We start from the raw sequence: 24,113 nt of genomic DNA, 5'->3' as shown, positions 1-24,113 counted from the left end.
AGATGGGGTTTCACCGTGTTAGCCAGGATGGTCTCGAACTCCTGACCTCGTGATCCGCCCATCTCAGCCTCCCAAAGTGCTGGGATTACAGGCTTGAGCTACCGCACCCAGCCGAGGACACTTTTGCAGAAGGATTTGGGAGGAGAAGGTCTATCCTGTCTGCACCATGCTGCCCTCCTGGCAGAACTGGCTGGTATTCCACAGTGTGGCCAGAGCTCCCTTATGGGTCAGAGGAGGGTGCAGACTCCATCAAAGGGTTCCTAAGGGAATTCCACAAACCTGCTCTCCCGTGTGGTGCATCCCTGACACTGGTCCATCAGGGTTGGGATCTGCTAGTGGCTGAGATGGGGCTATGGAGTGTGTAGAAGAGACAGACTCTCTCCTCAGCTGCCCTGGGCCCCCCTTTCTCCTGCTGTGACCCCAGAAACCCTCTGGGCAAGCTCCCCACGGCCCTGCCAGCAATGGTAGTGAGTGGCCAGTCCTGATCTTTATGCTTCTCCTGGGCTGGCCAGAGGAATGCCTTTGGTCCTTATTCAGGAATTGATGGGATTTGAGGTGACTGGCAGCTGGTGGGCAGGAATGGCCCAAGAGCATTCCTCTAGGAAGTGGCAGACCCAAGCACATCAGCCCTTCCTGCTGCCCTTCCAGGCCCCTTCTAGTGACTCCAGGTCCCCCATCCACAGCCCCTCGCAGCCTCCCAGCTGCTTCCCCCTGCCCTGCTCCTGTGTGCAGCCCCTGCCTCTGCACAGAAGCTGCTGGTGCAGGAGACACAAAAGGGATTGCCACCCTGGAGCTGGTTTCTAAGGCTCTGTGGTTAATTATCTTGTCTCAGGGAAATGAAAGGAGGGTAAATAAGCAACAACACATTAATTAGTCTGATCTACACTTTCCCATGAAAGAGGAGAACTAGAGTTAAACGTTAGAGGCTGGTAACTTTTCAGAGAAACCCCGAGTCCTCAGAGAGGTGGCCAAGGCAGGACGTGCTCCCTGGCCCGAGCCCACTGTGTGGTGGTGCTCAGCCGCACCAGTGCCTGTCCCCTCCCTGTTGCCTGCACTCCTTTGGCCTAGTTGGGCCACAGAGTGGACCCAGTGCAGGTTCTGTCTTCAGGTGGGGGACTCCGTGCCCCCGCTCTCTGCTTCCATGTCCCTGGACTGGCAACTTTGCCAAGCAGAGTTCACTGTGGACCCCTCTGAGGGGACTGGCAGGACCCCCAAAGGCCTTGTGGGCTGAGTTTTTGCAGCTTAACCTCAGACTGCATTGTTCCCCCAGGGCTCCTTATTTTGAAGTCCACAGTCATCTGTGGGTTTGTCCCCTTTGTGAATCCTGCTGTGTGGCTTCCGAGATTGTCCAGAATGACATCCCCGACACCATGCTCTACAGGCCTGAGTTGGAGTCCCGATGCCTCCAGGTCGTCATGGGTCCTGGCAGGCTCCATAGTCACTCCTGAGCCCTGGGGTCAGTGTGGGAGGCCACACGGCACCCCAAGGCCGGGCTCCTGGGAGTCAGCCCTGACCTAGAAAAGGATACTTTAGACCTGCCCCTGGCCCTCAGCCTCACTGCCCACTGCTTAGCTTGGGCTTGGGACTCAGGGTGACCTGAGTGCAACCCTGCACTAGTCAGGACTTCCCACCTCCCAGGACAATCATGAGGACAGAAAGGGACCAGGCTGGTGACCTGGCCAGGCCCTGCTTCCTTCCCTGCCTGCTGTGCCCCTCCTGGTAGGACCTCCCAACCACTCCTCCCCTGAGGTCGGCTCCTGTGTGCCCTGTTTGCTCTCCCCAGTCTGTGGTCCTGGGCACGGTTCTGGGGGTCACTGGAGCCCACCCACAGAACTCTCAGGACCCTAACTGTCCCAGAGCGCCTTCAGGAGCCTCAGAGACATCAGTCACACTGCTTAGGCTGGAGCTGCTGGACTTCACTAGCTTGTTGCTGTTCCCTGCAGTGGGGACTGGACTGGGCCTGACTGTGACAAGGGGACTGGGCTGCAGGGAGCACAGAACTCCATGGTTTGCAGGTTGACCCAAGTAGGAGGGGAACTTGCCCTGGGAGTTTGGGAGCCCAGACAACCCCAAGTCCATATGTGAGGGGAAGAAGTGAACAAGTCCTGGGCAGGACCCAAGAGGCCACAGCCACTCCTGGTGGGTGCATGGCATTGACAGCAGGCAGCCACACACCGTGGCTGCTCCTGTGAGTGACTGATGATCTGCAGTCAGTCTGCAGCCCTGAGACCCCTGTTGCTGACATGTGAGCTGAGGCATCACGGCATGAACAGTGGGAGACTATGGCTGCTCAGAGGCCTGTACTGAGCCAGAGCCCCTCTCCTTAGATGCTGGCCTGAGGGCTCAGGGGGCAGCTGATCTGCCATCACCAGCGAAGGGTGATCCCAGGAATAAGGCCTGGCCAGGCTGGTCCCATCTGGACAAGCCATGGTGGCTCCTGGACGTCAAATACCACCAGCACCAAGACAGCCATCCTGTTCGCCAGCTCCCTGACAAACAGACTTGCAGGTGTAATGGCACACAGGCTCTGCCTGCACAGTGGTGCAAAGGGTCCTAGGTGGATCCTGGCTTTGAATTTGAATTTCTCTGGTGGTGGGAAAGTGAACAAACCAGACCAGTTCTGCTGGTAAGGCAAGCCCTGGCCTCTATGAGGAAGCCTACATCATTTTCTAGGGATCTCTGAGTCTGGGGGCTTCTGGAAAATTGAGGAGGTTTGGGAGTTGCCCCACCTTCATGCTAGGGTGAGGCCTGTCTCCCCTCCACTGCCCTTTCCTCTGGCTCGTATGCTTGCTGACACCGCTCTTCCCGGCAGCAGGGCTGGGAGTCCCAGAGCAGACAGGCCTCCTCTGGGTCCCTGTTGTGTCCACAAGCTCATGTCTAAACAGGAGCTGCGCCAAGCCCCTGGTTTCCGCAGGAAAAGCCACGTGGATTGCTCCAATCCAATTACCCAAGGTGCCTGCATCCGCCTGCGGCACTGAGCTCAGGCCAGGCCATTTCTGCCTGGATGTCTGCTGCAGAGGAGTTGGCATGGCAACATGAGCTCTGAGCTGCTGAAACTTAAGTCAACTCATGGCTGGGAGGACAGAAAGACAGAAGCGGATGCCTTTCTGAGTGATGCAGGTCGGACACATCCACGCTAATTCCCGAAAGCCACATCCCAGGCGGAATTGGGATCTGTGGTCCGGCAAGAACACGTGTGCTGTGGCAGCGGCTCCTACAGACACAGGTGTGCCAGGTAAATGCCTGTTCATCCATCTAGATCCAAAGCACCTGCCTCCTTCTCCCTGAAGTCCTCCCTGACCTGCACACCCCACGCACGTGCACACACCCATGCCCCCACCCCCAACGTCTGTCACTGGATGGAACTCCAAGTCTTGGCACCACCACAAGTCCAAAGCCCACCCTGCTGCACTCCACAGTGAGGGCAGTGAGCCAGCCAGGTCACTCAGCACCAGCCCTCCTGACCTGGAAGGTCACAAAACCCAGCTAGACTACCCTAAGCTCTCCCTGAAACTCTTATTGGGCCCTTTAGGAAAGAGGCCTGCATTTTATCTGAGATGGAAGGCTAGGAACCTGAAGCTTCTGGAACCTTCTTTGAGAAGGAATCTAGTTCAGAGGAAAACAGACCTTAGGGCTGGAAGGAAAGAGACCAAGTCCTAGAGACATCATTGAGCTCTGATCTCCCTGCACCCGAAGCCAGCACAACCCGCAGACTTTCCAATGAATGATTTAGCAGTTCCCCTTTTCTTTGCTCTAGTCCCTTTGAGTTGGTTTCTGGCATTTCCCACCGAAGGGATCCTGTCTCAGATATGCCAGCTCTGTGATCTTTCTAAAATGCGATTCTATCAGCTCCTCTCCTGTGCAAACCTCCTGTGGCTCCCCCTTGACGTCCCACTGGGCAAAGTGGAGGCTCCCCTGAGTCCTGGGAGGCCCTGCAGAACCTGGTGCCTCTGGCCTGTGCCTTATCAGCATCCCTTGGGACACCACAGCGGAGCAGACACTGGGAGCACAAACTCTGGTGTTGGACATGAGGGGCCAGGTCGTCCTCCTGGATATTGGACAGGCTGCTCAACTGACTGTGCCTTAGTTTCCTCACATGTTAAGCCTTGGTAATAACCATCCCTCAGGGTAGTTGCAGATGGTGCACATGCAGCACCGAGTGTGGTGCCTGCCTCATCTCTAGGATGCTTATTTTTATCATTTTGCTAACACTGTTAATTCCCTTGCTGCAAAGGACTGAAGATACAGCCGGAGCCTTCAAAGTCTCCTCCTCGTGAGGCTGGTTTGCCTTACAAAGAGGGTTCTCTGCTTTCCCAGGTACATGGCGAGGACAGTACAGGGGACGACGTCAGGGCCTCCATCTCCTCGCAGGAGGTGATCAGAGCTATCTGTTGTGGGCTGCTTGTGCAAGCCCGAGGCACAGGCGTCTGCAGAAGCCAGGTGCAGGCAAAGGGGCCATACAATTTTCAAAAGGAAACTTCCCACAGGAGGTATTACTGCACTGTGTGATTTCTGAGAATAGGAACAGGCTGTGAGCAGCTCTGGGGCCCTCCTTCAATCAGCCAGCCTCGGCATTTCCCTGGTGAAGTCAGAAAGCCCAGATGAAGCCAACTCGGGCATGATTGGAAAGCAAATCTCAAGCCAGGTGAGCGGTGCATGCCCTAGAGGCACAACAGCCAACGTGATGATTCAAACAGCAGGACCCCTGGGTCCAGGACCTTGTGCCACAGTGACATGGGCAGTTGCCCTGAAGGCATGGACCCCATCCTAGGGAGACAGCTGAGTTTGAAGACATGACTGCCCACTCTCTACCACCTGCCACTCCAAAGTCATCTATTGGTGACCACAAAGGGTGCCAGCAAGGAGATGACTGGATGGAGGCTGACACCTAGACCCACATCTGAGCCACACCAGCCAGCACCTCCTCTCATTCCTGTGTTCTGCTCACGAACCTGCCTGGCGACCAGACTTATCTGCCAGCGTTTGCAAGGGCAGAAGCCCGCGGGGCTCCCACCAGTCCTATGCCCTCATGGAGGCTGAGCCCAAGACAGAGAGGAGGCCAGGGGCAAAGGCTTGCTTCAGGATGAAGATGGGGAACCTCCTTCAACTGGGGCAGCTCCAGGGCTGAACTAGAGCAGTCCTGAGTCAGGAGGCTGCAGGCCACAGCTGAGCATCTAGCCAGGCAAGGCCTCCAACCTCAAGTGCTCTGGGCCTGCCTGAGTGCTGAGGCCTGTGCCTGGGCTGGGCCTTGCAAGTCGCCAAAGCAAAGGATTCTGGAATACCAAAGCAGGTCACGTCACCTGTTCCTGGCTGACCAGCACCACCTCCATCCTCAGGAGGCCCTCTGCCCTCAGCGCCACCTCTGCCCTTCACAGGAAGGAGACCAGGAGGGCCTTGCTTCTCTCAGGTTCTGCTGTTGAAGTTTCTGTCCCAGTCAAGTCCCTACTTCCCTGACACAAAGGCTGATGTTAATGGTTCATGAGCCAAACAAGGCTTGGAATATACTTAAGAGGGGATGACAGCATACTTTCTGTGGGAGTAGAATTTTTAACACAAGTCCACACAAATGCTAGGATTTAGGTAGACCCTGTGTCGGCTGCATTTCAAGTACAGCATTTCCTTCTGGAACGGATTGGCCGACTGCACGATGTGTAGGCATTTCAAGGCACCAGAGAACACAGATTAAGACGACAAACCTTCCTAAAACAGAACAGACGGGCTAACATTCTTCGGAACGGAATCATTTCACATTCAGCCTAAAGTTTTCTATGCAAAGAACATTTAACAAACTGAGTCCTAGAAGAAAATTTATGCCGAGCTTAAAAAGCAAGTGAGTGAGAATGAGTAAATAAAATCAGGTGTTAGCATTTCACTCACCCTCCCAGGCGGCTGGGCTTTCCGAACTGAGGCGAGGCCTCACTGCTGAGGGTTGAGGCCCCATCCTGAGCCCTTTTGGAGACCTCTGACCCCAGGCCACTGCTCTACACATGGCACCATGAAAGACCCTCCCTCTGCACACGGCACCATGAAAGCCCTTAGCTCCAAGACAACCAGCCAGAACACTCTCCCCTTTGAGAGAGGATGCCCCAGCTTAGGCCCAACCAAGGGCTGCTGTACATCTGAAAGGGGAGACCACAGCTCTTTTCTCTTTAGTTTACCTGTACTTCCAAGCCGGGGACGGGACTCTTGCCTCACTTTCTCTGGCCCCTGGAGCACCTGGAACCTGATGTCCAGCCAAGAGGTAGGACTGCACTTCCTGGTCCCCTGGCGGTTGGGTGGGATCATGTGATGAGTTCTGACCAATGAGCTGTGAGTGAAAGTGATATCGGGTATTGCTGCGCTTAAGTACTTAAACAGTAGAAGTGGAAACTTCCAGAGCTCTCTCCCTCTGCCACATTGACCTGCAGTGTTGGAGATGGTGGCTGCTCTGTCAGCCTCAGTCCAGGGTGAAGAGACATGGAACAGGGCCCTAGCTAACCCACATGTAATGTGGGCAAGAAGAAAACCTTTGATTATAACCACCGCATGACCCATCCCATCCTGACCAACAGAGGACAGCTTCTGATTGGCTGTGTAATTAGTCCATTTACTTGATGCTGAAAACAAGCCTCATTATGGAGAGCTCGCAGTTTCCCAAGAATGCAGCCAGATCTACCCTCCAATCCAATCCAACTCTTCCTGCTCTCAAGGATAATGAAGCAATAATGATGTTCCTTTGTCCTGAATCCAGGCCAGGCAGAACACTCACTCCACACCCCCTCAATGTGGCCTAAAAAAGTCCATTCCTACCTACCCAAGTTCCTCTAGCACCACGAAGCATCAGGTGAGCTGAGTCTTAATCTTTTAATTTGTAGTGGAAACTGTTTCTGCTCAGAGAAGCGGTTGCTTTGGTGACACAGGTAGCACAGTAAATCCATAGACGTGGAGAAGTAAATCCACCAGAAACCTCTGCCAGGGGTCAGGGTATGGGTTGGTCACAGGGGCCAAGTGAGCCCTGCAGGGAAGGGGCAGGAGGCAGCACTGGGGGTCCTTTGAGGTGGGCTCAGATAGTGTCAGAGCCCAGAGGCCCAGCTTGGCCAGACACTGCCAGGTCTGACTGGCTGACAGTGTACCCAGGGCTGGCAGGGGCAGTGCTGGGCAGCAGCTGGTAAGCAGGGAGGCTGGGAACACTGGGCGAGTCAGGTGCAGCACAGTGGCTGCTCAGGGTATTGCACGGAAAGGGCCTAGGGTTTCTGGCAGCAGAGACTTTGCCTATTAGATGTATATAGTTGAGGGTGGGGTGTCCCCTAGGGAAGGTGTGGAGATAGGAAGGTGGTGGGTATTGGGTGGAGCAAGCCACGCGCAAAGGAGAAACAGGTGTGGTGGTGGGACAGCCAGGGAACTGAGGGTGGATTCATGGAAGTGGAGCCACTTAGGGAATCCTGCCTTGCCGGGGCCATGCCTTTGAGGACTGTAATCACTACCAGATCACTGACTGCAGACAAGGAGGCGTCCTCCAGGAGGGGCAGCTGGGGAACATGGGCCCGAGGGGAGGATCCCCTGCATTCACTTAGTTTGCCCCCAGTTAGGTTTTTTGGTTTTGGTTTTGTTTTTTTGTTTTGTTTTTTGTTTTGGAGAGGGAGTCTTGCTCTGTCGCCCAGGCTGGAGTGCAATGGTGCAATCTCTGCTCACTGCAACCTCTGCCTCCCGGGCTCAAGCGATTCTCCTGCCTCAGCCTCCCAAGTATCTGCGATTACAGGCATGTGTCAGCTAATTTTTGTTTGTTTGTATTTTTAGTAGAGATGAGGTTTCACCATGTTGGTTAGGCTGGTCTCGAATTCCTGACCTCAGGTGATCCACCTGCCTCAGCCTCCCAAAGTGCTGGGATTACAGGCTTGAGCCACTGTGCCCAGCCAGGTTTGTTTAACTTAAATGCTTAGCCTGTCCGGATAGTATCCTACCTACACCGTGCAGAGCAAGCTGGCTCAAGTCATCCCTTCTGCTCAGAGCATGCCGGCTGCATCTGTATCCTGCACTCCAGAAGGGCTGGATATGTCCCCGCACCATGGGACTGCTCCCTCTCAGGGCCCTTGGAGGATCCCTCAGAGCCCCTCCCCTGCCCACTCCTTAGGGGCTGGACTTTCTCTTGCCTCTTCCCTCCCTTCTTGGCTGATCCCTTGTGGGTCACCTCTTTCCAGGGGACAGCCAGCCCAGGTATCTCCTGATCTCTGACCACATGTATTTGATTGACAACTCTACATCTTCCTCTAGAAGTATATTACTCCTCCTCCCCCCACTTCCCCACATACAGTTCTGTCTCCCAAGTAGTTCTGGGCCCTGGATCTCCTCCATAGCCTATCTCCTCTTCCCAGCTTACAACTCTGCCCTCTAGTCCCCTGGATCCATTCCCACAGCCATATCCCAGGTCAGGCCTCGCCCTCTTCAACCTAGACACTGCAACAGATTCCACCTGATCTCCCTCGTCTGGCCTACCCGGCAGCTGGTGGGGTCTTTCTAAACTACACATCATACCACACTGCTTCCTTATGGCCATTCAGTAGTGCCTGCTGACTCCAGGAGGTTCCCCAGGTACCGAGGCAGGGAAGGGCAGGCGGCCTGATTGCTCTGTCTCCTCTTGCTCCTGGAGCTCCAGGGGCCCTGACGCGAGCAGTCCCCAACTCTGCCCTTCCAGGCCTCCACACTTCTGTTGGGGCTGTTCCCTGACAGCTGTCATCTGTGTGAAGGAATGTGGACTCAGCAGAGGAGCTCAGGGTTCAAGATTCACAGAGATGATCCCTTTGTCAAAACTCAGCCAGCCATTCCATGGCCCCTGGGATGACTAGAGGACCTTAGGCTGAGGTCAAACAGGCCCTTTCTGTCTTGATAGCTGAGTGTTTCTGAGAATGTATTGCTCAAGCTTGCAGTCTGCATACTAGAAAGGTAGGTAACCAGCCCCTGATAGATCTGACACCTTCAGATCTATCAAGCTAGAAACAGAACTGAGAGACAGGAGGCTCAAGCTATGTCAGCAAATTCCATCCTTCAAAGCAGAAGGAGGGACGGCCTTGTGTGTGTGGCTCTGTGGGTTGTCTCTACAGGACCAGGGACCCTGCCCGTGTGGAGCCCTGGGGTTGGAGGGTGAGGTGCTTGCCCACCCATCCCAACTTCCAGTCCCAGCAAATGAGGGTTCTGTTTTCTAACTCTGAGGCCAGATGAGGAGAACAAAGCTTGTGCCCCCTACTCCCCCCGCAAGCACTCAGTATTTTATTCCACCACCTGACCCTAGCTGTGTGTAGAGTAGGCAGATAATAGGAACCCCTGCCAACTGAGAACAAGTGGCAGCCCTGCCCCCTGCTGACCTGGAGCTGCAGCCAGTATGGGCTCATCTGAGGCCACCTGGGGCCTGCTTGGGACCTCAAACTCATTCCCTCCCTCCCTTCCTTTCTCTTTCCCTGCTGTAGCGGGAAAGAGACGCAGCTATGAACCAGTCCATGGCAAAAAGACAAGAGGGAGATTAGACATGAGCATCAGAAAGGCAGGAGTAACGGAGCTGCCTCTTGGGGACATCGGAGAAGGCGTTGCCCAGCACACACCTCAGAGAATATGTTTTTCACACTGGGGGTTCAGCTACACTGCACAACGACCCCAAATGGGTACAGCTGGCCCCACTTACAGATAAGGAAATGGAGACTCAGAGAGGTAAATGGCAGTCCCTGAGAGGTGCAGCCAAGTCACCTGACTCCAATTTCCTTTTTCTCCCTACTTTTCTTGCCAAGGCTGAATATAAGAGATATGCAAACATACCCAGAAATATGTAAATGAGCAGCATCAAGCACCACCCTTACTTCCAGGACAAGTTCTGGGGGAAGAGTAACATTCCCTACACTGTCTTTGTCCTTCCCCCTCAATTCCCACAAAACAAGACCTTTGCCTCTTTTTTCAGTCCCCTGAAGGTTACATTTGTCACCCACCCCCATTGAGCCATTGGTGAAAACTCCAATGATCTTCCTCCCTCCCTGCGAGCTGCTGGTCTCATCTATTTCCGCTTTTTTTTCTTCCATCCAGTCACCACCACCTTGGATCCCCAAATCTCCCTGCCCTCAGCCTGGTGACCACCCTGGCAACCCTGAAAACACTTAATTTGTCAATATTTGGGAAAGCGTGGGTTCTTACAGTGGTCTTGTTTTGACTCCTAGTCTGAGGTTCCTGACTGTCAGGGGTCACTAGTTTCTGCTTTTATTCCTGAGAATGGTCCAGTAGTCTGAATTACTTCTTTGGGATGGATTCAAGAGTAGAATTACTCAGTAAATTTTAAAGCTTCTGATACATATTGCCAAACTGCTTTCTACCAAGATTCTGTCAATTTGCTGATTGTTTGAGAATATGTGTTTCACAATATCCTTACCAACTCTGGGTTTTAACATTAAAAAATGTGATTTTGGCCGGGCACAGTGGCTCATGCCTGTAATCCTAGCACATTGGGAGGCCAAGGTGGGCAGATTGCTTGAGCCCAGGAGTTGGAGACCAGCTAAGGCAACATGGCGAAACCCAGTCTCTGCAAAAAACACAAAAATTAGCCAGGTGTGGTGGCATGTACTTGTAATTCCAGCTAATCAGGAGGCTAAGGTGAGAGGAACACTTGAGCCCAGGAAGTAGAGGCTGCAGTGAGCTGAGATCGCACCACTGCACTCCAGCCCCAGAGAGAGTGAGACAGGTCTCAAAAAAAAAAAAAAAAAAAAAGGTTTTGATAGTTTAGTGGGCAGTGATATCTGGTTACATTTTTCAGGATGCTTAATTTGTATTCCTTTTATGAAGTGCTGCTTCAAATCCTTTTCCCATATATTGAAGGAGTTAGTATTTTCTCCATCGATTGGGTGCACTCCACTTGAGTCAGGTTCGGGTGGGACCCAGACGGTCAGCTCCAAATCGCTTACCCCAGAGTGGTGGTTTTCAAACATTTTAAAAAGCAGGAGAGCCTTTTCTTAATCTCACACAGCATCTCTTTATAAAAACACTAACAAATAGCCCATGAGGAAAGGCTTGGAGCCCTCCCTTGCCCACCCCCACCCCACCCCTCTGGTTCCAGAAGCCTTGGTTTTACCTGAGGAGGGGCCACTGGGACCTCGTTGTCCTTCTCTCTGAAGAAGAGCTGTCACCGCAGACCTGAAAGGAGATGAGCAGTTCACAGGGGTGCCCGGAACAATCTCCAGAGCTCCCCTAACAGCCACCAAGCAGCCCAGAACAGGTGAGCCAGGTACAAAGACCAAGGGGCCCCACCTGCGGCCAGAGGCACTGCCACACCCTCCACGTCGCCAGGGCGCGGGTGTGTGCCCGGCAGTTCCAGTGGACGAAGTGCAGCCCCAGTGGGTGGGGCCTGAGGTTTGTGTGACGGATTTTCAGGGAGGACGGTTGCCAAGAGGAGAGGACTCTGAGGGTGGGATGGATGAGCCCTCCACGTGGACACCGGGACCCAGGCCAGGCCCAGGGGTTGCAGAGGTGAAGGTGGAGGGTGGGGAAGAGGTGAATTCAAAAGCTCCAGCCGCAGGGCCCAGGTTTAATCTGATAGGAGAACCAGAACAATCAGAGTTTTGGGAACTTTGTGCAATCTCTGCTTCCCTAAGATACTGAGGGTAGGGGACAGCTGAACCCAGGTCAGGGAAGAGGGACAGTGGCCACTGGGATGGGGTGGATTAGGGGAGGAAGAGCAAAACGGAGAGGAACCAGAGGGATTTGGTGGCAGATAAGGAGGAGCAGATCAGTGGAAGGGAGGCTCAGGGGGACACTTGGTGAACCCAGAGGGGTCTTTGAAGGGGACAGCTAGGAGGGAACTCATGTGACCCTAGGGCTTTGGACATGATGTCACTGGCTCCCTGCACCCCTTGCTGACTGAGGTGAGGGATCCTGGCACTATGCTCTGGGGACGCTGCCCTCCACACTTGGGCCCCAGTCCCAGTTCGTAGTCCCCGCCCTTGCCCGCTAGTCCCGCCCCTGATCCCTGGCCCGCTGGCCCAGTTCCAGGCCTCATTCCTACTAACCTGCGGAATCCTTGGCTCCAGGGCCTGCCGCTTCTCAGGCCCAGTCTCTACTTTCAAGTTCAGCACCCCCGGCCCAACGCCTAGTGCAGCCAGGGCTGTCCTTGTGCGCTCCACCTTCTTAAGCCAGTCCCATGGCCCGGCCCAAAGCCCTCTTACCACCCCTCCATCCAGAGTAGGGTGACCCATTACTCTTCACACCCCATCCTTTATGTACACTTATTTTGCAAATCACCCAAACTGAGTGTTTCAGAAGAATCTGAAAGCCGAGGCCCCGTCCATTCTCTGTCCCCTAGCCGAAGATGTTGCAGTAGTGCTGGCAGGAGCGTCTCCTCCATGGCAAACAGTTGGCTCCCTTCTGACTAGGAATTTGCGCAGAAAAGCCTTCGGCTCCAATGAGACCCGGTTCTGGTCTAGGCCATTGGTCTTGGGCAAGTCATTTAACCTCTAAGCCCCAGAGGCTCCCTCCTCTGTAACATTAGGGGCCACTACAAGATCTTGGATGGCCATGGCCAGAACCAAATGAGCACCAGCACTTGATGCTGCCAGATCAGAGTGGGAAGAAGGAAGCCAGAGCCCCCCAGGTCTATGCTCTGCATGTGGTGACCTGGCTTCCCCAGGAGATCTTATGTTCGTGTGGACACCCTGGCTTTTGCCTTCAGAGCCAAGTACCTGGCAGGATCCCTCCCCACCCATAGCCTGGGGAGTCCAGCCTGCCGGGAAGCGGAGGCTGACCTGCTGTCCCAGTCTGTCTTCTGTCCCTGGGACTCCTGCCTCGTCACCCACAGTTGGCTGACAACCTGCATGCACCTCTGTCCTTCACCCTTTTGCTGGACTGACCTGACCCAGGTCACAGGCTTGCAAGCATCTGGCATTAGACATAAAGGAGGCAGGCCACTCCTGAGCCATTTGGGCCCGTGTGACTCCCAGCCCCCACTGCCCTCTCTCTAAGTGGGGAGGAGCTTACCTCTCATCCCTGAGTGAGAAGTTTGTCAAGCAGGATCTTTGGCCTCCGACATTTCCCAAACTGTCCCCCACCAGCTGCACAGCTGCACAGTCCCTCCCCACTCTCCACCCCCCTCCCATGCCCTACCAACTCTTCTGAAAAATCCCTGCATGTTTTTTTTCAAAATAGAATTAAATAACAAGAACTGACTATTTAGGGAGGGGTTCCTGAGGGGAAATGGAGTCTCGACAACCTTGAAATTATAGGCCCTTCTCTTTTCTCAAAGAAAAGAGAAACATGTCAGATCATTGATATTCTGAGCCAAGCCTTGTTTTGAAATATGCTCTCCCCTATCCTTTCACGAACCACAGACTTTTCCCTCTTTGAAAATAAGATCACATCAAGGTAGGGATTAGAAATGGGAAAAATTCAATCAGAGCCTCCCTCAGCCAACTACCCATCTCAGTATACTCCCAGGCAAGCAGAATCAGCTCCTGCTCCAAACCTGCTCAGCATCATCATTCAAAACGCACCGGTAGGAAATGGTGAAACAGAAGAACCTTTCATCCCGGCTAAGCAGGGCCTGCAGTGCTGCTCTCCTGGCTCTGACAGCTGGCTTGTGCCTGGGCCGAGTCAGGCCTCTGATTTAAATAGGCAGTGGGAGCAGAGCAGGGAGGGCCTAGGGGGTGGGTGTGGAAAGTGGGCTGTTTACCTAGCACAGCAAGGCAGTGTCTGGAGCCAGCAGTGGTCCCAAGCACGCGCCTGCCTGCCTGCCCGTCCACCAGGAGGCCTCAAGCCCACAGGCCCCAAGACCGCAGACCAGCACCTGGGGTGACCCCTGATGGATGTGCAGCTCCAAGGGATACATCCCTAGATGCACTGAGTTTGGTCGGGTTCCTGGATACTTCCACCTCTCCTTTGTAGCAGAACCAGCTGTGGAGATGGATGGACCTGTTCCCCAGGGCCTCTCTCCAAGCCTCAGTTTCTGCCTTCTTAAAATGAGGATAACACTGACTTCACAGGTCCAGAAATAATGTTTGCAAAGGGCCTGGCACCTAGGAGGTTGATTTATTTACTCACATGGTGATACTAGGGCCAGGTACCTTCAATGAGGCTGGAGCCTAGAGGTTTAGTAATGCACCCAAAGTCACACAGCCTTCCATCTGACTGTCAGTGTCAGACCTCATGCAGACCTGGGGCCTCCCAGCCTCATGCTACAGTTGAAGTTTGGGGTGAGTGAGGGAGAAGAGCAGCTGCTCACTTTGGGGAAAAATCTTGACTGAACCCTAGTGAAGGGGTTACCTTTAAGCCCCCAGTGTTACGGGAAGAGGGTCCTGATCCAGACCTCAAGAAAGGGCTCTGGGACCTCGCACAGGAAAGAGTTCAGGGTGAGTCCACACAGTAAAGTGAAAGCAAATTCATTAGAGAAGAAACAAAAGAATGGCTACTTCATAGAGCAGCCCTGAGGGTGCTGGCTGGCTATTTTTATGGTTATTTCTTGATAGTGTGTTAAACGAGGGGTGGATTATTTATGAGTTTTCCAGGAAAGGGGTGGGCAGTTCCTGAAACTGAGGGTTCCTCTCCTTTTTAGACCATATAAAACCAAGTATGACTTCTGGAACATTGCCCTGGCATTTGTAAACTGTCATGGCGCTGGTGGGAGTCTCTTTTGCCATGCTAATGCATTATAATTAGCATATAATGAGCAGTGAGGACAACCAGAGGTGGTTTTGGTCACAATCTTGCTTTGGCAGGTTTTGGCTGGCTTCTTTACTGCATCCTGTTTTATCAGCAGAGTCTTTGTGACCTGTATCTTGTGCTGACCTCCTATCTCATCCTGTGACTAAGAATGCCTAACCTAGGCTGGATGTGGTGGCTGACGCCTGTAATCACAGCACTTTGGAGGCTTAGGCAGGCAGATCTCTTGAGCTCAGGAGTTTGAGACCAGCCCGGGCAACACGGTGCAACTCTGTTTCTAAAAAATATACAAAAACTAGCTGGGTGTGGTGGTGAGTGCCCATAGTCACAGCTACTTGCATTGCTGAAGTGGGAAGATCGCTGGAGCCCAGGAGTTCGAGGCTGCAGTGAGCTGTGATGGCGCCAGTGCACTCCAGCCTGGGTGACAAAGTGAGACCCTATCTCAAAATAAACAAAGAATAAGAATTCCTAACCTTCTGGGAATGCAGCCCAGTACGTCTCAGCCTCATTTTACCCAGCACCTATTCAAGATGGAGTTGTCCTGGTTCAAACACCTCTGATGCCAACACCAAGGCAAGGGGGGTGGCATGGGTGAACAGGCATGGTCAGGCATCCTGTCTGCATTTGGGTGAGACCCTGGGGGAGAGGTGCAGAAGTATCCCAGAGTAGCTGCTAGGGATGGTTGGTGAGAGGAGCTGCCCTTCAAACCTCCTAGGTCTCTGAGTAACACTCTAGGGTGGTAAGTGTCTCACCTGTTTGTTCAACTTGATCTTCCAGTGAGTGGGACAGTGCCCCCACCTCAGTGAACAAAGATTAGGACATAAGCTAATGGGGAATTAAGACAAAGCAGTAGTTTGTCATTTTATGCTTGAAAAAGTTCTGCCCTTAACAGTGCAAATAAATCTGCTAGTAAATAATTGAAGTCACATGAGGGAGCTGTCTTTAACAGGAAGAGTACACATTTTCATTTTGATTAACAAAATGTTAACTCCTCATTTCCCCTAAAGAAGCAGCAAAACAGAGGACCTGGATCTCTGTTAGTTGGACTCAGTAGGGAGATCAGCTTGCCTATAAATACTGAAGAAGATGAAGTTGAAGTTATGATTACATATGAAGCCCATTCATCTGCCAGTCATTAATTGTTATGTATATTGTGGACATGACACCCTTTCAGAAGTTTGGATTACAAAGGTGAGAGACACACTTGGAAAGACTGCGCACTTCAGAGACCCACCTAGGTTCAAACCTGGCCCTGGGCAACACTGGGCCTTCACTTAGTCTCTATGAGCCTTGGGTTTCTACTACTTTGCAAGGCTGTTGGGAGAATTAGATGAGATGATACTGGTGACAACTCTTTGTAAGCATTCAGTGATCAGTTATCCATTTGGAAAGATAATTCTACAGGGAGCATGGGGCAGGCAGGAGGGGAGACAAGCAGGAAGGCCAGTGCAGTAGGCAAAGCAGGGAGATGGAAGGGCCAAGGCAGTGGGAAGAGAGAAGGGTCACATATCTGGGGGACATCTAAGAGGATAGAATGGTGTTATGGACTGAATGTTTGTGTCCCCAACAAATTTATATGTTGAAGCCCTAAACCCACTGCATGGCTGCATTTGCAGATGGAGGCTTTAAGGAAGTATAGATGGTCTCTGACTTAAGATGGTGTGACTTAAGAAATTTTCAACTTTTCTGGCCAGGCGCCGCGTGGCTCAGCCTGTAATCCTAGCACTTTGGCGAGGGCCGAGACGGGCGGGATCACAAGTCAGGAGATTGAGACCATCCTCGCCTAATATGGTGAACCCGGTCTCTACTAAAAAATTTTTACAAAAAACTAGCTGGGTGAAGGTGGCGGGGCGCCTGTTAGTCCCAGGGGCTTTTGGGAGGCTGGAGGCAGGTGAGAATGGCGCTAAACCCGAGGGGGCGGGAGCTTGCAGTGGAGCTGAGATCCTGCCACTGCCCACTCCAGCCTGTGGCTGACAGAGCAAGACTCCCGTCTCAAAAAAAAAAAAAAAAAAAAAAAAAAGAATTTTCAACTTTTCTTTTTTTCTTTTATGAGACAGAGTCTCACTCTGTTACCCATACTGGAGTGCAGTGGTGCCATCCTGGCTCACTGCAACCTCCACCTCCCGGATTCAAGCGATTCTCGTGCCTTAGCCTCCCAAGTAGCTGGGATTACAGGTGCCCACCACCACATCCAGTTAGTTTTTGTATTTTTAGTAGAGACAGGGTTTCACCATGTGGTCCAGGCTGGACTCAAACTTCTGACCTCAGGTGATCTGCCCACCTTGGCCTTCCAGAGTGCTGGGATTACAAACATAAGCCACTGTGCCTGGCCAAGATATTTCAACTTTTCAATGGTGCAAAAGTAAGAGACATTCCATAGAAATTGTACTTTGAATTTTGACCTTTTCTTTTTATTATTTTAATTTTTTATTATAAAATGTTAGTTATTATTATAAAATAGACTTTGTTGGATGATTTTGCCCAACCGTAAGCTAATGTGAGTGTTTTGAACATGTTTAATATAGGCTAGGTTAAGCTATGTTTTCTAGTTTAGGTGTATTAAATGCATTTTCAAGGAACTGTATTTTCAACAAAAGATGGGTGTATAGGGATGTAACCCCATGATAAGTTGAGGAGTATTTGTAATTAAGTTTGAAAGTGGTCATAAGGATGGGCCCCTGATCTGATAAGATTAGTGTTCTTATAAGAAGAGATGCCAGGCCAGGTGCGGTGGCTCACACCTGTAATCCTAGCACTTTGGGAGGCCAAAGTAGGAGGATCACTTGAGGCCAAGAGTTAGAGACCAGCCTGGCCAACATACGAAACCCTGTCTCTACTAAAAAGACAAAAATTAGCTGGGTATGGTGGTATGCGCCTGTAGTCCCAGTTACTTGGGAGGCTGATGCATGCTTGAACACGGGAGGCGGAGGTTGCAGTGAGCTCAGATTGTGTGACAGAATGAGATGCTGTCTGGAAAAAAAACAAAAAAAAAAGAGAGAGATGCCAAAGTGCTCACACGAACCAAGGAAAAGCCATATGTGGACTTAGTGAGAAGGCGGCTGTCTACAAGCCCAGAAGAGAGCCCTTACTAGAAACTGAATCAACCAGAACATTGAACTCAGATTTCTAGCCTCTAACCTGTAAGAAACTAAATTTCAGTTGTTTAACCCACCCAGTCTGTGGTATTTTGTTATGGTAGCCCAAGCAGACTTATACAAATGGATGGGGACGGAGGGGTACCTGGGTAACATGAAAATGGACCAGGAGGCTGGGCATGGTGGCTCATACTTGTAATCCCAGAACTTTGGGAGGCCGAGGCAGGCAGATCACTTGAGGTCAGGAGTTCAAGACCAGCGTGGCCAACATGGTAAAACCCCATCTCTAGTAAAAATACAGAAATTAGCTGGGTGTGGTGGTATGACCCTGTAGTCCCAGCTACTCAGGAGGCAAAGCCAGGGGAATTGCTTGAACCCAGGAGGTCAAGGTTGCAGTGAGCTGAGATGGTACCACTGCACTCCAGCCTGGGCGATGGAGCGTGAGACTGTGTCTCAAATAAACAAAAAAAAAAAAAAAAGAAAAGAAAAAGAAAATGAACTAGGAATTTATTCTGAGGTCTCCTGGTTCAGGTAACTGTATGGCTGGTGAAGTTGTTTGCTGGCAGTGGAGGTGGGTGAATGGGCGAAGGCAGGGTTTGTAGTGTTGAATGACATTTGCATAGACATATCCAGACAGAAGTGGAATATTCAGACCCAGAACTCAGAGTTGAGGTCCGGATTGGAGCAGGTTTGAGAATTATTCGCGTGTAGGTGGACTCTTGGGAGTGACTACATTTTGTCAGATCACTTACGCTTTCTTTCTTCTTCAATTGGTCCATTCTAATTCTAATTTCTTGTTATGTAAGATAGCTTTTGTCTTTTATATTTTTGTAAAAATCAGATATTCTCCTTTGCTTTAAAAAAGCACAGTTGTGCACAACTTTCCCCAATTTTTACATGACTTTGTTTTCCCCTACTTGTAGAGAACAAGTCTTGTTTAGGAGCATAACTGATGCGGTTAGAATCTACTTGTGCGGTTAGAATTGCACAATTTTTTGAGACTCATTTTGTCTTCAATATTTGTGATGTCAGTTCTCCTGTCATTCTTACACAATATCAGAAGAACATATCTCCCTTCACTTCAGCTTATTGGATAATTTATAATTCAAAATTTAAACTAGCAAATGCTTATTTCTTTCCCTCAGAGTTGAACTTGAAAGGCACAGTGTGTTTTCTTTAGTTCTAGGCTGAGCTGTTTTTTCATTTCTGGAAACTTTTCTTATATTATTTCTTTCCTGATGTCTCCTTTATGTGTTCCTCATCCATTCATCTCTCTCTTCTAGGACTACTTTAGGGCTGTGATACAATTTTTCCATTTTCCAAATCAGTTACTTGGTCCTCTGTTTTCTTTGTCTACATTTTAGGTTTCATGTCTTACCTTATCCTCAACATCAGTAATTTCTTTGTTCTATTTGTTTCTGTTAATGCCAATTACTACTTCCAGGTGTTTTCCAATTCTTTTATCATTTTCACCATGGAATTAAGGCTATTGTTTTTTCTGATCTGTTTCTGTTAGTATTTTGTTGTTGTTGTTGTCATTTATTTCTTTCAAAGTAGTCATAATCCAGTTCATCTTCCTTGTTCCTTAGATTCCATCATTTAAAAAACAAATTAATTGACATTTATTGGGTGCCTACTGCATGCAGACACTGCTGCTCATCATTTAGTACTTGTAACTGTCTGCTTTCCTTCTAAGTTTAGTACAGCAGGATTCAGAATTCTTCAGTCACATCTGCTTTGGGCAGGTTCATGATTAATTAATTCATTTATTTTCTCTTGTTCCCCAAAAGATTTAAGATAACTTAAACTGTATCCTATGTACAGTATGAGACTTTGTTTGTTTGTTTGTTTAAATAGGGAATTAGAGCTAAGGGAAAACAGAAAAAACAAGAGGCAGTCAGGCAGAGCTAGAGATGCAGAAAGAGTGAGTGAGGTGAAGTCTCAGTCCAATGGTGGCCTCAGGTAGGCACAGAGATGTGTTTTATGACTGAGGCTTATCCTATTGAATTTTGTTGGTGGTGTTGAATGACACTTTGTTTTAAATTCTTGCTTGAATGGCTGCAGTGCAGAAGAGGCCCCCATGGCATCACTCCCTTGGCTAGCCCCCCTGGGTGGGAAATGCTTATATATATATCTTTCCCAAGGGGGACGGAATTGAAAAGAAAAGAAAAAATAAAAAGAGGCAGGATTATAGGTCATATGTGGGCTGGGGGCACATAAACAGTGTAACAGTGAACCCCAACCTCATGGTTCACCTTCCAAAACTCAGTATTGATTGAGCTACTCATTAGTTGTGTATTTCCTGCGCTCAGAATCAGAGATTTTCCCTGTGTTGGGTGGCAACTGTAATCTGGTCGAGAGGAAGGCTTTTCAGGGGCTCTCTGTTCCCACAGAACTCGAGAGTGGCCTCATTTCACACTTCTTGGGAACTAGTTTTTCAAGTGACAGATTGATTGGTGTATGGGTGGTTACCAAAAAAGATTCTATTTTATTAGCTGTTTGTCTTGCAAAGTTAAATAGTTTTTAAAACTTTATCAAACTGTCATCATCTCCAGGGTTTAAAGTGTGCCCTCTGGCTTTGAGGGAAGATCTCAGTCCCATAGGTGAGTCCCATAGCCGTCATGTCCCAGTTTACCTCAAGTCATTGAGCAATGAGCCTGAGATGGGGCAGGTGAGCTCAGGCCTGTGGCTGCCCTAGTCTGGGCCCACTTAGGGGGTGACCCTGAGTGGCAGCTAGCTGAGCACCAAGGTGACAGACAGCTCTAAATTTCATCCCGGTGCCTAAACTGTCTTAAAAAAATACATCAAAGGAAAAGTAAAATCTAGACATTCCTATACATGAGAGACTATGTATATAGGTAATATTGCTTTTCTGTTGAGAAGGAAATAGAAAACATTTCACTTACTCTTTTTTTTTAAATTAAAAATGAGGAATATATCAAACAATGAAAAAGACCTTGGTTTCCTATTGTGGCAGTTAAAGAAGAGAGACAAACAGACTGAAAGTGGTTGAGGGAAGGCAGGGAGCAGAGTCCTGTCCAATGGGTGCCTCAGCTCAGCGTGCCTGGCCTGGGCAGCCCAGCCCTGCCCTTTCAGCCTCAGTGGGTGCAGCCCCTAGTTGTCTACTCTGTCCTTGGCCCCTCCCTTAGCCCCAAGTGTCCTGTCCAGAGTCAAGGCCAATTACTCCTAGCTCCTGAGTCCATTTCTGGTCCCTGCTCCCAACCTTTCCCTGGCTGTCATCTCCACCAGGGCCTCCTCCTGTCTTGCCTGCATTGAGCCCCTTCCCTCCCAATCGGGCTGAAGTCCGTGATCCCTACCACCAGCAGCTCTGAGCTCATTCTGCCCTTGTCGAGCATCTCCAGATCTCCCTCTATCCCCAGGATCAATCCTACCTGGCCTGGCTTGAGGGCCCCCAGTGACCAGGCCCCACCCTCCCCAGCCTCATTTGTGCCCCTCCCTTTCTCCCACTGATTTGGTCTGATGGCCCCGACCTCTAGCATTCACTGTTCCTGGAACATACCATGCTCTTTCACGCCTCCATGCCTTTGCACATGCTGTACCCTGTGTCTGGAACACCCTGGTGGTCCAGCTCCTCCAAGGCTTAGCATTAAAGCTTCCAACCCCCTCCCCTCAGTCTCACACCCCAGGGCTTTGTACTCCAGGCAGCCTAGAGCCCCCTCAGCTCCAAGCACAGGGCCCAGTCCCTGATAGAGGCCTTCTGGGAACCTTGGTGGAATCAATAAAGTGATTTCTAGCCAGGCGGGCACGTCTATCACCAGAAGGTTCAATTCCCTTTGTACACACCAGGGGGCACAGCAGGAGCTGTGAGAACTACTCCCAATTGTTTGAATTAGTGCCTCAATGAGGCTACTTTCTCGTAAAACAAAAGAAAACAAAGCAAAAATGCAACATGGAGACTTGAAATCTAAAAACTGTGTGAACTCACGTGTATGTCGTGAGTGCCTATAGCTTACTGGAATCATCATCTTCATCAACATGATTATATCAAAAATGTTTTGGGGCACCCACTGTGTGCCAGGCACTGTGTTCAGAGCATTCCATGCACAATGTCTTGTTTCATCCCCTAAGCAGCCTGAGGAGGGTAGGTATTATTGATCCCGTACTCAGAGATGAAAATAGGCTCGGAGGGGCATAAGTGACTTGCTCAGTCACACAGCTAGAGGGTGGCACAGATTCTGTGAGCAAGACTTATCTATGGCTCCATCCTGGTTAGCATTTTGACCGATGGGGCTCTCGAATACATTGGAGCACCCATAGGTAAGGGAGGAACACCCCAGGGGTTGGGAAGTCTTGCTAGCCACCGCCTTCCCCTCTTACCTGCCTCCTCCTCTGTCCCAGAGGGATTCAAGGTGGATGCTGCCATGATTTGTTCTTAACACTTGAGTGTGAATTCATCCATCAACTGTTGTCCTGGACATCTGAATGGTCAGAGAGTTGGTGGGGATTGGGAGGTATAAACCCAGCAGGAACCAGGTAGAGTTCTGCTGTGGGGCTGAGGGATGATGGGGAACACCCGGTCAAGCCCATTGTCTCTCCCTGGTGTCCTTCAGCCTTATGCTCTCCATACAGAAGCCAGAGTGATCTTTCTAGGTACATATCTGGGCACCCTCCCAGCTGAGAACTCTTTCATGGGCCCCAGGATAAAATCCATGCCCCATGCCTGCCTCCTCTCCTGTCGCACTTCTTGCCAAGCTTGTCCTCAGAGCTCTCCTCTTTCCTCCTTGGTCCCAGTCTCTCTCCAGCAGGGCCTTTCCCCAGACTGGAATTCCACACCTCGTCTGGTTGGCTCCTCCTCATCTTCTTGCCTTTTGCGGGGGGGGGTCTCTTCAGGAAGCCTTCCCCCCTCCCCTGGTGGCAGTGCTTCATCTTAGAGCCTCCTACAGTGAGCCCCCGTTGCTCCTGGCACCACCCCAGAGGTGGCCTCTAGAGGGTCTGGGACCTGGGTCACATGTCAAACAGTCCTGGCCTCCTGCAGACAGGCAAGGCCAGGGGATGACAACCACAGGGAGGAATATGCCCCAAAGGCAGCCTTCCAGAGGGAGATGCAGAATCTGGTTCTGGGATGTTGGGGCTTCATCAGGGAGGAAGAGAGTCCAAGAGGTGAGTGGGCGTCCGGAACGTGCTAGGGCTGTGACCACCTGGGCCCCTGCTGGAGCTGCAGCTGTGGATGTTCTCAGGGAGAACAGGCGGAGGGAAAAAGGGGGTCAAGGACAGAAGCTTGGGGCTCATCCCATTTTTGGCTTGGTGAGGAAAGAAGAGCCAAAAGAGCACTTGGGAAAAGAGGAAGATCACAGAAAAGGTGGTTAAAATATAGCACTGTTTTATTTAGTTCTCAAATAATCTTACTTTTCTTTTCACTTAGAATAGCTGGAAAAGGAGGGCCCTACGTGGCAGTCCCTGGGATGAGAAAACCATGTGTCAGAAAGCTGGTGCCGAATCCCTCGCGCTATTTTTACCTTCCTGACACTACCTCTTTGAGCCCCGAGGAGGATCCTGGCCTGAGGTGGCCGAGCTGGAGTCTTCCAGGCTGATGTGGCCAACCTTCACCTTGTTCTCCAGAAACCACCAAAAAGCTGGCTATTCACTTTTCTTGACCAGAAATAAATGCATCAGAGAAATGTTCTCAAGTAATCTTGAGGGATATGAACACAAAATTATCCCATAAATTGCTTTTGTTTCCTTTCCTCAGTTCAAAGTTGGTTTTTGGTTTGCATTAGTTACATTAAAATTGGACAGTAATTCATGCTCTTAAAATAGAATCTCCATATTCCCAAGTTTAGAAAGAAAAGCCACCTAGGAATGAGAAAAACGTGGACCTACGTGAAATGCCATTTCATTAGCCACAGAATCTCTTATGGGCCTTGGTGGGAGCACCCATCAGGTGGGATTTGTGGCAGAGCACACCGAAGCAGAGAGTATCTGTGGCCACTTTTCATTCTGCTCCCCACTCTGGGTCAAGGAAGCCTTTGACATCGTGGCCAGGAGCTCTGGGAGCTCACTAACCTCTAATTACATTTCTTATTTAAAATAGTGATAAACAGTCCCTCTGTTGATTCAAACTTTTAAAAACACTGAGCCTGTAGTTATTGGCTCTGAACAAAGAGAGCAAATCCTCCCGGCCTCCTCAGGCCCGCCCAGCCTCCGCCTACACCTCTGGGTTCTCAGACTCTCATTCAAATGCTGAAGCCAGAAAATGTCCCTCTGGGTGGGCTTGAGGGGAGGTCACTTCAGGATTCAAAATCAGGACTGGCTAGGCTGTGCAGTGAGGCCCCATTTTCCTCACATGGGGACTTCTGGCTTCTCCGATTACCTGGCTCCTGTTCTGGGTTCAAGGTGAAGGTC

The 24,113-nt window shown here is 50.8% G+C and overlaps 1 protein-coding gene across 4 annotated transcripts in view; it reads right to left on the bottom strand.

The window, feature by feature from the left end:
• The window catches only part of SMPD3 (sphingomyelin phosphodiesterase 3), a 93,670-nt gene that overhangs the window by 17,403 nt on the left and 52,154 nt on the right, over nucleotides 1-24,113 (bottom strand). The window contains exons 1-2 of one of the 4 annotated variants that reach the window (XM_017852217.1): nucleotides 13,491-13,508; nucleotides 11,081-11,142 (exon numbers count right to left, since the gene is read on the bottom strand). The gene's annotated coding sequence lies outside the window, so the exon portion shown is untranslated. Of the gene's footprint in view, nucleotides 1-6,158; nucleotides 6,268-11,080; nucleotides 11,143-11,256; nucleotides 11,312-13,490; nucleotides 13,509-24,113 lie in introns of those variants that run through there. The other 3 variants (XM_017852216.1, XM_017852215.1, XM_017852218.1) reach the window with 3 other exon arrangements.

The sequence above is a fragment of the Rhinopithecus bieti genome, unplaced genomic scaffold (assembly GCF_001698545.2).
Source record: "Rhinopithecus bieti isolate Rb0 unplaced genomic scaffold, ASM169854v2 scaffold_34281, whole genome shotgun sequence".
NCBI classification, from domain to species: domain Eukaryota; kingdom Metazoa; phylum Chordata; class Mammalia; order Primates; family Cercopithecidae; genus Rhinopithecus; species Rhinopithecus bieti.
This window is presented reverse-complemented; position numbering and strand designations above follow the sequence as displayed.